This window comes from Anolis carolinensis, chromosome 1 (assembly GCF_035594765.1).
Source record: "Anolis carolinensis isolate JA03-04 chromosome 1, rAnoCar3.1.pri, whole genome shotgun sequence".
NCBI lineage: Eukaryota > Metazoa > Chordata > Lepidosauria > Squamata > Dactyloidae > Anolis > Anolis carolinensis.
The window spans coordinates 110,676,307-110,692,099 of NC_085841.1; positions in this window are offsets into that span (position 1 = coordinate 110,676,307).

Sequence of the window (15,793 nt, forward strand, 5' to 3'; positions counted from 1 at the left end):
TAAAATGAAACTTGTCACAAAAATTTGGTGGGAGGTGGAAACATTGTGACAGAGTGATGTACCTCAATATATGACCTAGCAGGCAAACAGAGTGATATATTGAAAAGGGGTAGTTTGATGGCAGAAAGTTTTAAATGGGATCTTTCAGCATATCAGTAATGGAGTCATAGACACATGGAATCATAGAGTTGGAAGAAAACACAAGGACCATCCAGTCCAACCCCCTTGGGTGCATTTATGCATTTCCTAAATTTAAAAAGTTTTGTCACTATAATATTTTCTACACAATAATGTTTAGAAAGGAATTGCGTGAATTTTTACAGAGCTTGATGGAATTCCAACCCAACAACTCACAGAATCACATATTTCAGTGAATGCTATGAGTTTATGCACTGGGTCGTGCCATAAAAATGGTTAATGGTTAGCATCCAACCAGATTGTCTTAATCTGGCAGTTTGTTTCTAGATTATAAATGTCATTTCCTAATTTGTTCTATCATAACAACATGGAAAAGGTTTATTAAATTGCAATGATTTTATTTTTTCAGGACATCCTGCAACACATTTTGCTATAGTTTTTCAATGAGCCTCAACTAATTCAACATAGTTTGTGGCAGCCACAAAAATGAAGTTTCTGGAATATAACAACTACTTTCAAAGTAAGTACCACACAATTAAACAGGAAATCACACTTTCAAATTAGGAACAGATTTTCCCCAATTTTGTTATATAGTGTTAGGTATGGATGACAAGGACATATAAGTGGGATTACATGTTGTACAGAAAGGGTGTTGTAGACCAGCTTCCATCTGAGCTGTCAGGTGAGCCTGAGATTGGGTCTGTTCAGCCTGTGATTGGATTCTGGGACCAGATACATAATGGTTTCAAGCAGGCAGTTTGAACCACATTCCTCAAAGGAGTCAAGGTTGGAATGCCAGATGGGCATTCTAGTTCGGATTCTGGAAGTGATAAGACTAATAAGTTTGACAGGAAGAAAGTGTTGCACCCCAGGCTACATAGGCACCTGAAAACCACACTGGAGCCCCAGGATATAAGCAAGCAAGCTGTTTATTGAAGGTTATATGCAAGCAATAGCAAAATCAAAGTTCAGAGTTAATAAAATGGGTTTAAATCTACAAGAGCAAAGTACTTGAAAATCTTCAAACAAGAGTCTATAAAAGTCACTCAAAGAACATAGTTGAAACCAGATATCAAAGTAAGTCCCAAGAAAGGTATTAATAATAGTCTAAACAAGATTAATTCCAAGGCATGAGTCAAATGAAAAACATAGGAAACAAGACTAGAATGAAGGACCAAACTTCAAGATAGTCCAAGGTATAAAGTCAATGCTGAAATGCAAGGCGAGGGTCTTGGCTAGAATACAAATCCAAATGGCAAAGTCACTGGAACATTCAACTGGATTCACAGGCCGAAGCTAGGCTGGAACTTGAAGCAAGATACATGGCTGCAGGAATACACAGGAACATGGAGAAAAGATCTTTCTCTCTTGGATTAAAAATGTTGCCACCTCTGATTGTGTCACAGAAAGCAAACCTTTTTAAGGGAAATTCAAGGCCTCAAACCGTGAGAATAGTGCTTATTAGTTCGCTTCAAAACCAGCCATCTACTCCTTCACACAGACTCCCTCTCTGTCTGGTGTTGAGTTATCGCTCCTCTTCTGTGAAGCTCATTAGCCCTTCCCATGTTATCATTTACAGCATCCAAACCAGAATGCCAATCTGGCATCAAAAGGTCTGGCCTTGACTGCTTAGAGGAATGCGGTTCAAACTGTCTACTTGCAACCATTCTGTCTCTGGTCCCAGAATCCACTGGGACAGACTCTGGTTGCATCTCAGGCCCAAATCCAGAATCCTCTGACAAGGCAGGTGCAGGGACAAACTCTGGCTGTACCTCTGGTAAGGCAGGTGCAGGGGTAATCACAGGCTGAACAGGCCTTACCTCAGGGTCACCTGACAGCTCAAATGGAGGCTGGGCCACAACAGAAAGTGATAAATCAGCAGAGGAGTGAAAGGGAGTGATTCAGGCGCAGTAAACAATTGTTATTGTCACGCCCAAGGCAGCGGAGCACCAAGAACCGACACACGGAGGCCAAAAACTATCTAATATCTTTATTAAGGAATTATATAAGAATAATAAAAACAAGTAGGAAATGTAGTCCAGTAAAAGACCTTTCAGGGAAGGTCAAATATAGTCCAAAATTATATTGTCCAATATTTTATATTAGAGTCCAAAGTTACGATTCCAAACCGAAACACACTCTATTTACAAGCAATAGAGTGGGGAAATGTCCAAAGATCTTTCCAAAGTTCAAAGTAAGTCCACGGCAAGAACTGGGAACAAGGTTTGATACTAGAAACAAGGTCCAAGGCAGGAAGCAAGGCAAGATAGTTCTTGAATACTTGGCTAGGCAAGGCAAGGCGAGGCAAGGGAACTGGAGTTGCAGACTTTGCGAAGTCCACTCTTGGCTGGAAACACGAAATCACTCCTGAAGCTGATCTGTTGACTCCGCACGGAACCTTCCGTGTCGGGCACTTTTAACTAAGTCCCATTTCCCTGCAAAGCAGGTGTCCAGAGCTTCCTTTCCCAAGGGAAAGGGAAGCAAAACACATCTCCCTCCAGATGCGTTCCTCCCTAGAATTTCCCAGGGGAACATAGCTAATTAACGTCTTGTTTAGCTGCTAATCTCAAGCTTCTCCGAAACTGCTCTTTTTCACCCCGACTTGCTGCATAGGACTGTTTCCTAGCAAAAGGAGGGGAGGCAGTGGGAAAGGCCTGTTCAAGGTCTTCCTTAATGGGCTCTTGGGTGGAATCATCAACAACAGGCATCTGGAAACATTCCGTCTCTTGCTGAGCTGGCAAAAAACCCATGTTTTCGTCATCATCAACCACGATGGCGCTGGGATCAGAACTCCAAGGCCCATGGGACATCACAGTTATTGAAACAAAATAAGGAGCAGGCTTCTCATGGGAAGAGACCTTAAGTTTCCCCTAAGAAGTGATGCTTTCTCTGAGAGATTCAGAGGTGGTAACTTTGCTCATCAACAGAGAGATATCTCTGCTTCATGCTCCATGTTCCTGTGAATCTCATGATAACACCTGCAGCCTTGTACTTTGATTCTTGTTCCAGTCATATCCTTGCTTCTAGGTATCTTTGTGTATCCAGTTGATGTTCCAGTAAGTTGCAGTTTGGATTTCTACTTAAGCCAAGATCCTGTTTTGTGTTCCAGTTTGATCTCCTGTGTTCCAGTTTGATCTCCTATGTTCCAGTGTTGCCTCCTGTGTTCCAGTTTGATTCTGTGCCTTGGACAATCTTTGATACTTTGCTTGGACTAAACTTGATACCTTCATTGGGACTCAAGTACTTTGTTTTTTTGGACTAACCCCCCCCCTTTTTTTTTTACTTTGAACATTGATTTGCTACTGCTTGCATATAATCTTCAATAAACAGGGTTGTTGTATGTCTTTCGGGCTGTGTGGCCATGTTCCAGAAGTATTCTCTCCTGACATTTCGCCCACATCTATGGCAGGCATCCTCAGAGGTTGTGAGGTATGAATAAACTAAGTAAGGAAAGGAAAGAATATATATCTGTGTAGAGTCCAGGGTGTGGCAAGAGTCCTTTGTCACTGGGAAGCCAGCATTAATGTTTCAGTTAATCACCCTAATTAGCATTGGAAAGGTTTTGTCTCTTGCCTGGGGGAGACAAAACCTTTCCAATGCTAATTAGGGTGATTAACTGAAACATTAATGTTTCAGTTAATCACCCTAATTAGCATTGGAAAGAGACAAAACCTTTTATTTTTAAAATATATGGCCCCCACTGAAAGGTTTTCATCCAACTCTTTTTCATGACATTACAAAGACACCTAACTTCATTTAAAAAGCAGTTTTTTGTTGCTATGTTGTTCCTAAGCTTTATGTAGCATGCAGAATTTGGACCCTTGCTTAGTCATGAAAACCTTGTTGACCTTGGATAAGTCATACACACTTAGTCTCAGAAACCTCTCTGCTTGGTTCATCTTAGGGTCACCATAAGTCGAAAAGTACTTGAAGGCACACAACAAAAAATCTAAAGTATAAGCATGCAGCTTGAGAAATAATGATCTTGACAATTAGCATCTGTCAAAAATCAGTGTGATACTAATAGCAAGCCATTAAAAAGGAAACAGTGGAGGGTTAAGTTTAATAAATGAAAAGGAGTGCTTTCTGGAAAAGAAGTCTATGTGGCTCTCACCTTTCCCCAAGACAGGTGGTAAAATTCAGAATCTTGAAAGCATTAATTCTAAATATGACCCTATGTATGAGATTCAAAAGCAGTTTACAATCAGCCCAGCACTCCATATGGCCACAACAGCATCAGAGGTAGCCTGAAATGCAGATGCAAAGCAGTGAGTTACACAGTGGGGAGCTTTAAGCCCCAATCCATATGGCTGCATTTGAAATTTCCTGGATCATAGAAGCAGCCACATTATTATAATAATATTCACAAAGTGGATGACAGAAAGTCAGAGGAAAGAAACATATTTGAAGGTAAATTGCATGATAGTTTGTAATGTACACTATCATGATAGCATATCTTATCTTTGTCTCATAACTTATTAAATTTTGTGACTTATCTTGTGCTATTAAAATGAAGAAGAGAAAGGTTTTTAAAATGAATTAAGTCTTCAACAGGTATGACAACTGTGTGTTTTTAATTATTCTTATAGGTTGTTTTTTTAAAAAAAATAAACATCTGGCTAGACATGATCTCGTCTTCACTTTATCTATATGGAAGCTGTCTTTTATACATCCATTCTCAACTGGATAACAAATAGGATGTTATATCTAAGAGGAGAGATGTCCCCCCTCCATCCCACCTCCAGCTCCAGCTAGGATATCAAAGGAGGACCCATCCATGACCACAAAAATACTAGGAGGTGGAAAGGTTATCCAAATTCAACTCTAGAAAATGGAGTGAGCATGTTTTCTTTGCTCTAGGACACAGACCAGTTAATTCAAATTAAAAGAAAAAGATTTCACCTAAACGTTACAAAAATCTACCTGATGGTATAAGTTGTTTGACAGTACAATGTACTCTCCTTCATTGAAAGCTTTTAAATAGACATTCATCTCTCATGGATGCTCCAATTGTGTATTACTGCAAGGCAAGAGGTTGGAATATATGGCTATTTGTGTACATTTAATATCTATGATTTTTTTTAATTCTTTGTCATAATGGTTTTTCACTCTTGGTCTGTGGAAAACCTTACAATATCAATAAGTCTCTAGGACATTTGAGTAAACAATCTATCACCTCCGGTAAATGTAGCAGATATTATAGGGATACTCAATGAAAACCACTAGATTTTGAATACAAATGGTTAAAGATAATTCTCAAAATGTACAATGTTGGATAAAGACTGAATGTAACTGAGCTTGGAGCAACAGATTGCATTCCCTGCTTATCCTTCTATGGGGTAAATTCTCTTGCAGCTGAATTAAGTAGGAGAAAGGTAAAAATAAGAACAAGAATTCCATTATCCCAAAATTGGACAAAGAGATAGTTATTAAAAGTTCATGTTGTTTCTGCATGATTTTCAGGGCTCCTCTTTACTTCCCAGCCCTTTGCACCACAGCCTAATCAAATCAACAGGCTCCCTCCACCCTTAGTTTATCAGAGGCTGCCACAGAAAGGAGATGATAGAATAATAGTCACACATATCTAGATGTAGCCCTTTAGACCTTGGTAACCCACACCTAGCCCCTTAGACTTTGGTAATCCACAAGGCCATAGTGGGATAGTGCCTGGCACAGTGAACTTACAAAGATTGCTGCTCTGCCCCAGGCAGAGCCGGTCCAACAATGAGGCGAATTAAGCAGTTGCTTCGGGCGCAAAACATACGGGGGCACAGTCGAGACTGCTTTTTCTGTTGGTTTGTTGTAAAACATGATGTTTTGGTGCTTAATTTGTAAAATCTGAATGTAATTTTATGTTTAATAGGCTTTTCCTTAATCCCTCCTTATTATCAAACATTTTTGCTTATCCAACGCTTTTATTTTTCAGTGATTGGTTTGGGGGGGGCAAAATTCTGTTTGCCTACACTTGAAAAATACCTAGGGCCGGTTCTGTCCCCAGGCCTTATCTAGCTGCACTTCCACCACTGAGAAGATGAAGTCAGATCATTGCTTGGGTGAGTATCCCTTTCCTTACCCATCTTCTAAAATTTAAACTGTTGTGTGTGAGAGCGAGCTGGCTGAGTGACAATAAGCAAATAAATCGAGGAGTAAACAATAAATGTCAACAGGTCAGTTATGCTTCCATTTCTCCATGATCCAGAAATACTACTATTGCTATATTCTCCGCAGTTTATTTTTCTACGTTTGTCTCCTTTCTTCTTCTGTCCTCCTAATACCTCCCTCCTGGAGGTGGCTGGGTAAGCTGAGGGAAAGGGATACTGCTGTATCTTTCCCCTTTGATCTCAAGCACTAGGAAAGGGCGAGCACGATGTGAGCAATGGACCTTTCCTGCACTCCAAATTGTAGCCTCTGGAATCCCCAAAGTGTCTGGACCTGATATTTTTAAAAACATAAGACTTCTTTTGCTAGAAAAATGCTTAACATTCTAATAGTTAAAAACTGCACAGGTGAGGCAGAATTGGCAGCTGGGAGCAAGGGTCGCAGTGTACATATGCTGATGTGCTGGGTAGGACAAGCATGGATGGGATGTGAGGCCATGCAGGAGACTGATTGCAGGAATTCACATCCACAAAATGCCACCATCGCACAATTGCCAAGATATGAAAGAGATCATTTGAATAAACAGTATGTTTCCCTTCGCTTAAATAATGTGATTGCAATAAAACAACAGCCTGGTGTGATAAAGCCCTTAGTTTTGTGCATTTGTTAGTATTATTTAATTTATATCACACCTTTCCACTCAAAATAGTGTTCAAGGAGTATGAAAATACAATCCAAGTATAATATCAAATATATAATTATTCAAAGTTATAATTAATGCTATCATTAAAATGTTCAAACCTATCAAATAAAAGCATGACCAATGCAAACACAACAAGCAAATGAGAATATGGGGAGATGAATACCACTTTCCAACAAATTCAGACCTTGAGTAGCAATTGAGCTGAGATGTCCAAAGCTTGTCTGAATGACAATGTCTTTGCCTGCTGGCAGAAGGGCTACAGAGATGGCATTAGTTTAAGCTCAGTTGGAAGAGAGTTCCATACCCTTGGAGCAGAGTGCTGTGAAATCCTTCTTCCATGTCTCTGCCAAATATGCTTTTAATTGTGGTGGGACAGAGAGATGGGACTTTCCTGAGGATCTGATCTTCAGAAATGACTTTACCTTGAAGTATAATGGATATCTTGACTATCATATTTATATTCAAATTTACACGGCAAAGCAAAGAGAAGGGAAAACTGGGAATTTGTTTTTTAATGCTTTGAAGCCAGCTGTTTATTTATTTATTTGAATTTGTTTTTATACTATCTAGAAGCTCTCCGAACTACTCACAAAGTAAGGTTAAAACTATAAAATACACAAACATAATAGAACATAAAATGAAATCTGAAACAAAGTAAAATAACCACAAAATAAACCCAAGATGTAACAACAGCATATCCATGCCAGATCTTTATATGGGTTCCTATAAATCTTTCTTTTCCTTTTACTAAAAGGTAGTAAAGGTGTAAACTGATATCCTAGCTAGAGCATTATTTCAATTTTGTTGGAATTTACTATATAGATGGTCCTCTGTAATCAGAGATTCTGCATTCATGGATTCAGCAATTTACAGCTTGAAAATATATATTTTTAATACAAAAAACCAAACCTTGATTTTGCTATGTTATACAGTATAAAGAATACGCTTTTACTATGTCTATGAATTCTATGAAGTTTGGTATCCATAAAAGGTCCTGGAACAAACCCTAGCTGATACTAAGGGCTCACAGAGCTTCTTTTAAAGAGTATATTAAGTATTTAATACTTGTTGGTTTGAAGCATACTATACCCATATGTCTCAGTTGAATATTTCTTTATGCTGGATAAACTTCACCAAATTGATTGCAACTTTCCTAAGAAATGAAGCCCAAAATTGTCCATTAAGCATAGAAATAAATACTTAACTTTATGTCTTTTTCTTTAGAACAGTGGTTAGGATTTTTCTGGTAAGTTGCAACTAGTGCAGACCCATTGAATCAACACATAAGTAAATCACAGTGATTGCAATCTCAAGATGTGCTGAAGCAAGAGTTGGAGCTATATTTACAGAGGCCAAACAGAGGCAAAAGCTATCGGTAGAATAGAGTTTTATTGGAAGTTACATGAGGCGGAAAACAGTGAAGAGCAAATAGGGAAGAACCGGAGTCTATTCAGCTAACTGTACTTGTATTAAATTTACTTGTCGACTCTATAGGAGACTAGCTAACTAAAGATGATCAAATTCGTACGAGATACGAAATAATTGTATGCACCCTCTGTAAAATAAATGAAGAATAAAACTGAAGTTGAATTTGGATAACCTCTCCACCTTCTGGTATTTGTGTGGTCATAGATGGGTCCTCCTTTGATATCCTAGCTGGGGATGGAGGCGGGATGGAGGGGGGACATCTCTCCTCTTAGATATAACATTCTATTTGTTATCCAGTTGAGAATGGATGTATAAAAGACAGCTTCCATATAGATAAAGTGAAGAAGGGATCATGTCTAGCTAGATGTTTTTTTTTAAAAAAAAAATTCTATAAGAATAATTAAAAACACACAGTTGTCATATTTGCTTAATTTTTTGAAAGGATATCATACTTAGGAGGGGGAAAACTTGTTTTCTTCTGGAGCAATGGATTCAAATGGAAGAAAAAGAGACTTCATCTAAACATTAGGAAGAACTTCCTGACGGTAAGAGCTGTTTGGCAGTGGAATATACTGCCTTGGAGCATGGTGGAGTCTCCTCTAAAGGTATAAGCAGAGGTTGGATTGCTCTGATTGTGTGTTCCTGCATGGTGCGGGTTGGATTGAATGGCCCTTGTGGTCTCTTCCAAATCTCTCATTCTATGATTCTATGAAATACATGTTTCTTCATTTGTATCATATAAATAAAAAGGGATTTTTGCAAGATAGTATGTGCCATGTGAATACTCCTTTAGTTAATAGTCTACCAGTATTTATTTATAGTATTTCTACTTTTTGATCTTCATACAGATTTTACTTGAATTTTTTTATTTGATACTGGTGGCTATTTTTTAAGCATAGGTATCAAAACATGATTAAAAGAAACAGAGGTGTTTTTTTTCCTCCTTAGATGTTTCCATGCTGAGCACAGCAGTAAAATGTAATTGCTTCTCTCTCCTAGAAGCAATGTGTGGGTTCTTAAACTTTAAAGTAATAGACACTTTCTTTGCACTCAAGCAATACTCTTTTCCTCAGGAGAGAAAACTATTGTTCCATATAGTACAACTGATTTCATAGAATCAAAGAATCATAGAATAGTAGAGTTGGAAGAGACCTCATGGGCCATCCAGTCCAACCCCCTGCCAAGAAGCAGGAAATCGCATTCAAAGCACCCCCGACAGATAGCTATATCCAGCCTCTGCTTAAAAGCCTCCAAAGAAGGAGCCTCCACCACAGTCCGAGGGAGAGAGTTCCACTGCCGAACAGCCCTCACAGTGAGGAAATTCTTCCTGATGTTCAGGTGGAATCTCCTTTTCTGTAGTTTGAAGCCATTGTTCTGCATCCTGTTTCTTCTTGAAAATTTAAGAGATTTTTTAATTTGCATATTAAAATTGGCATTGTATTGAATCTAGGGTTAGTTATCTAAAGGTCTTTTTGCTTTATTGGGTCTGTTATTTATATGACGAAATCTGTATCCAGTCCAATGTTTTGCTTTTTCTAATAAAGAAATACAAAACATGGAAGGGGTCTTCAAACTTTTAAAGCAGAGGGCCGGTTCACGGTCCCTCAGACTGTTGGGGTGCTGGACTATAGTTTTAAATGTCATGAATACTTTTAAAACAAAGGTTAAAATATCCTGCTCAGACTGAACAGAATATCCCACTTCTGACACCAAAAATGTTATGAATAACATACCAATAACTTTGAAGCATAGGTTCTTTTTATTGCAATTGCAGTCTGAGAGGTATATCAGCAGAACTTTTCTTCTTCATTCACGCAGTCGTTTCCGACACTTTGTGACCTCATGAACCAGTCCACACCAGAGCTCCCTGTTAGCCGTCGCCGCCCCCAGTTCCCTCAAGGTCAAGCCAATCATTTCAAGGATACCATCCATCCATCTTGCCCTTGGTCGGCCTCTCTTCCTTTTTCCTTCTATTTTCCCCAGCATCATGATCTTTTCCAAGCTTCCCTGTCTTCTCATGATGTGGCCAAATTACTTCATCTTTGCCTCTAATATCCTTCCCTCCAGTGAGCAGCCGGGCATCATTTCCTGGAGGATGGACTGGTTGGATCTTCTTGCAGTCCAAGACACTCTCAGGATTTTCATCCAGCACCAAAGTTCAAAAGCATCTATCTTCCTTCACTCAGCCTTCCTTATGGTCCAGTTATGGTCAGAACTTTTATAGAACAACAAAGAACAACATCTAGACATACAGACATACAGATTCTATGCGACTATATTGGATTAACAAATCACCTACAGTTACATTGGCTAACAAACAAAAGGGCAGGGGGTTACATTTTCACTCTGCATTCACACACATGTACATGCATCCATCTTCATGCACACAAATTTTACCATATTCTTTCTCCCTCCTTGGAGAAGCACCTGCTTAGGCCAGACCCAGCTTTCCCTGCAGCCTGCCAACACATAGTTCTAAAATGCCAAAATGCCAAAACACCAAAACTTCAAAACTCCAAAAAGACAATGACTTCAAAATGCACTCCTTCCTCTTTCCCTGAGAAAAGGAGCCTCCCCAAAAGTGAAGCCTCCCCATAGCAGATCTGCCACTCCCAAGTACACCATCTCCACTGAGCATGAAGGGTGAACAGTGTCGCTGTCTATCACACTTTCTGGACTGTCACAGGGTCACTTAAATAGCAATATTTTGCTGATGGTGTAAATGAATGATAGACATCTTCCATCCTGGAATATCCTGGCTCCAGATGTTGATTCCTCTTGATTGGAGTTAGCAAACACAAGCAGCTCTGAGTTGACTTCCTTCTTAACTGTTGTAATCATTTCACTTTTCACTGTCATAGTTGACCAGGCAGATCAACTATTTCAGGTCTCATTAACAGGTTTTAATTTCAATTCAGTAAGCAGGTAGTTAATGGTTTACAGGCCTTAGTCTACAGACTGGTGTCTTCAAATTTACTAGCTGTCTTTAATTCATCTCATTCATACCCACATGTCATATATGCATATTTTGGTCAAATAAAAAACAAGAACAAATTCCTATGCAAACTGCACATATCTTATTTGTAGTGCAAAAACATGAGACAATACAATATTTAAAATGAAGAACAGTTTTAGCCAACATAAACTTACCAGTATCTCAGTGGGAAGTGTGGGCTAGCTTTTTGCCTGATGAAATAGTCAAGTTAATTAAAATCATAGAGTCATAGAATAGTAGAATTGGAAGTGACCTCATGGGCCATCCAGTCCAACCCCCTGCAAGAAGCAGGAAATCGCATTCAAAGCACCCCTGACAGATGGCCATCCAGCCTATGTTTAAAAGCCTCCAAAGAAGGAGCCTCCACCACACTCCAGGGCAGAGAGTTCCACTGCCGAACAGCCCTCACAGTGAGGAAGTTCTTCCTGATGTTCAGGTGGAATCTCCTTTCCTGTAGTTTGAAGCCATTGTTCCATATCCTAGTCTGCAGGGCAGCAGAAAACAAACTTGCTCCCTCCTGCCTATGACTTCCCTTCACATATTTGTACATGGCTATCATGTCTCCTCTCAGCCTTCCCTTCTGCAGGCTAAACATGCCCATTTCTTTAAGCTGTTCCTCATAGGGCTTGTTCTCCAGACCCTTGATCATTTAGTTGCCCTCCTCTGGACGCTTTCCAGCTTGTCAACATCTCCCTTCAACTGTGGTGCCCAGAATTGGACACAGTATTCCAGGTGTGGTCTGACCAAGGCAGAATAGAGGGGGAGCATGACTTCCCTGGATCTAGTTGCTATTCCCCAATTTATGCAGGCCAGAACCCCGTTGGCTTTTTTAGCAGCCACATCACATTGTAGGCTCATGTTTAACTTGCTGTCCATAAGGACTCCAAGATCTCTTTCACACATACTGCTGTCGAGTCAGGCGTCCCCCATTCTGTATCTTTGCATTCCATTTTTTCTGCCGAAGTGAAGTATCTTGCATTTGTCCCTGTTGAACTTCATTTTGTTAGTTTCGGCCCATCTCTCTAGTCTGTCAAGATGGTTTTGAATTCTGCTCCTGTCCTCTGGAGTGTTAGCTATCCCTCCCAGTTTGATGTCATTTGCAAACTTGATGATCTCGCCTTCTAACCCTTCATCTAAGTCGTTAATAAAGATGTTGAACAGAACTGGGCCCAGGATGGAACCCCCTCGGCACTCCACTCATCACTTCTTTCTTACTCTGGTTTCTCTCAGATCATATAAATCTTTCACCTTTTTCCCTTCTTATGATAAATATTTTTATTGAAAGATTTCTTATATACACAACTAGACGTTAGACACATAAACATTTGGGTTAGAGGGGGAGGGGGAGGTTTGGATGGGGGGAAAAGGTGTGGGGAGAAGGGTGTGTTGGTGAGCTAAAGGTTGTGGAGGGGAAATACACTGGGGAGGGGTTTACTTCCGATCTTTGTTCTTTTCCATTAAATATTCCATTTACAAGTTTCTTAATGTTACTTTCTTAAGGTAGTCCCCAAAAGTAGACCAATTCGTGGTCTTCAACATTCTTCCATTGCTCTTTCTCATCAAAAAGGTTAGTTTGTCCATGTCGTTTATTTCAATCAGTTTATCCAACCATGTTTCTTTTGTTGGAGCTTTTCCACTTTTCCACTGTTTTGCAATCACCATTCTTGCTGCAGTAATAAAGAAAGTAAATAATTTGTCTGTATTTGTGTCTACAATAACTAATTGATCATATAGCCCTAGCAGGAGTAGTTCAGGCGTTCTCATAAAGTTTGTTTTTAAAATTTTATTACTTTCCTCTATAACCATTGTCCAAAATTTCTCTAATTTTCTACAGCTCTACCACATGTGGAGATACGAACCAATTTGTGTTTTACACCTCCAACATTTATTGTTGGCATTTCTGTACATTAATCCTATTTTCTTTGGAGTTAAATACCACCTGTGCATGATTTTCAACCAATTTTCTTGCATATCAGTGGAGTATGTATATTTAATTTTTTTTCCTCCATATTGATTCCCATTCATGTAAATGAATCGGACGACCAATGTTTTTTGCCCATTGAATCATTGCATTTGTGATACCCACCGATTCTATTTCCCATTCTAGTAATTTGCTGTATAATATGGATATAATTTTCTTGTTCAGCTGGCAAATTCTATCCCAAAAACCCTGTTTTACTTCAAAGCCTTCAGATTTATCCTTTTTTTTTTTTTTTAGGATTCTTTAATTTAGAGGTATTGGTACCATGACACATTTTTGTTAATTAATTGAATTTCATACATTTCTTTTATCTGTGGCAGATCTTTTATGTTGGATGCTAAATTTAATATTTCTTTATAGGTCGGCCATTTTGTTCATCCTAATAATCTTCGGTGATTTGTTTCCAACGGGGAGAGCCATAGGAGAGTTTTAGTATGGAAATGTCTTTTATATTTATCCCAAGTTTTGATTAATGCCGATCTAATGAAATGATTACTAAATTGTTTTTCTATTTTTGATTTGTTGTACCAGAGATAACCATGCCAGCCTCTTCTTAACTCCCTCCAAATTTAATTTTTTTTTCCAATTTAATCCAATCTTTGATCCAATTGAGAGCGCAGGCTTCGTGGTATAGTTTTAAGTCTGGAACACCGAATCCACCTTGCGTTTTTGATGAAATCATTATGCTATATTTTATTCTTGCTTTCTGTTTTTTCCAAATAAATTTCATAATTTCTTTTTGCCAGTTTTTGAGTAAATTAACTTTCTTTATGATTGGAATGTTTTGAAACAGGTACAACAATTTAGGGAGAACATTCATTTTGATGATGGCTATTCTGTCCAATAGTGACACATTCAGGTTCCTCCATTTTCCAAGGTCACTTTGAATTTCTTTCCACTTAGCTAAGTAGTTTAAATCTAGAAGTTGATTATTTTTTGCTGTGAGCCATATTCCTAAATATTTTATCTTAGCCGGGGTTTCCAATCCAGAAGTGTCATATAAGTCTTTTTGCTTTTCTTTTGACAGGTTTTTCATTAGAATCTTTGTTTTTTTTTTCTTATTGATTTTTAAGCCCAGCACTTTACCAAAGTCCTCAATTTTCGTTAGCCAATTGTGAATACTCTGTCTTGGATTTTCAATAATACAAATTATGTCATCAGCAGACGCTCAGAATTTATAATCTTACCTGTTTAGTCTAATTCCTTTTTTCCCTTCTTGAAGATAGGGACCACATTCGCCCTCCTCCAATCTGCTGGTACTTCTCCTGTTCTCCAAGAACTCTCGAAGATAATTGCGAGTGGTTCTGAAATAACCTCAGCTTGTTCCTTCAATACTCTTGGATGTAGCTGATCTGGCCCTGGAGACTTGAATTCGTTTAGGGTGGCCAGGTGTTCCTGGACAACTTGTTTCCCTATTTGGGGTTGGATTTCCCCTAATCCTTCATCCATTCCATGTTGCTGAGGTTGAAGATGGCTTTTTTTGTGAGAAGACAGAGGCAAAGAAGGCATTAAGTAGTTCTGCCTTTTCTCTGTCCCTTGTCACCATCACCCCATCTTCTCCTCGCAGAGGCCCTATCGCCTCCTTGTTCTTCCTTTTTCTACCCACATAAGCAAAAAATCATTTTTTCTTGTTTTTAATGTCCCTGGCAAGCCTGAGCTCATTTTGTGTTTTAGCCTTGCGAACCTTTTCCCTACAGGAGTTGGCTATACGTTTGAATTCTTCTTTGGTGATTTCTCCCCTTTTCCACTTCTTGTGCATGTCTCTTTTGAATCTTAGCCCAGTTAGAAGTTCTTTGGACATACATTCTGGCTTCTTCACACTTTTATTATTATTTTTTCTTTGTTGGCACTGTTTGCATTTGAGCCTTGAGTATTTCACTCTTAAAAAAACCCCATCCATCCTTAACTCCCTTGTCTTTTAATATTGGCATCCATGGAATGCTGCTCAGTATTTCCTTCATTTTTTAGAGGTCAGCTCTCTTAAAGTCCAGAATGCATGTTTGACTTGTCTTAGTTTCAGCCTTCCTTCGTATGGCAAACTGCAGGAGCACATGGTCACTTGCTCCTAAGGATCCGACCACTTCGACTGTATTGATCAGGTCTTCCACATTTGTTAAGATTAGATCAAGAGTAGCCAATCCCCTTATTGCCTCCTCTACCTTCTGGACCATAAAATTGTCTGCAAGGCAAGTGAGGAATTTGTTGGACTTTGTACTCTTCACCGAGTTTGTTTTCCAGTAGATATCGGGATAATTGAAATCGCCCATGACTACTGTATCTCATCGTTGTGCCTGTTTGGTCAGCTGTTGACAGAAGGCTTCATCAAGTCCTTCATCCTGACTCAGAGGTCTGTAGGAGACACCCACGACGAGATCTTTTTGAGTCCCAGTTCCCTTGACTCTTATCCAGATGCTTTCAAGCTGGTTTCCCGGATTACAGTCTTGCATTT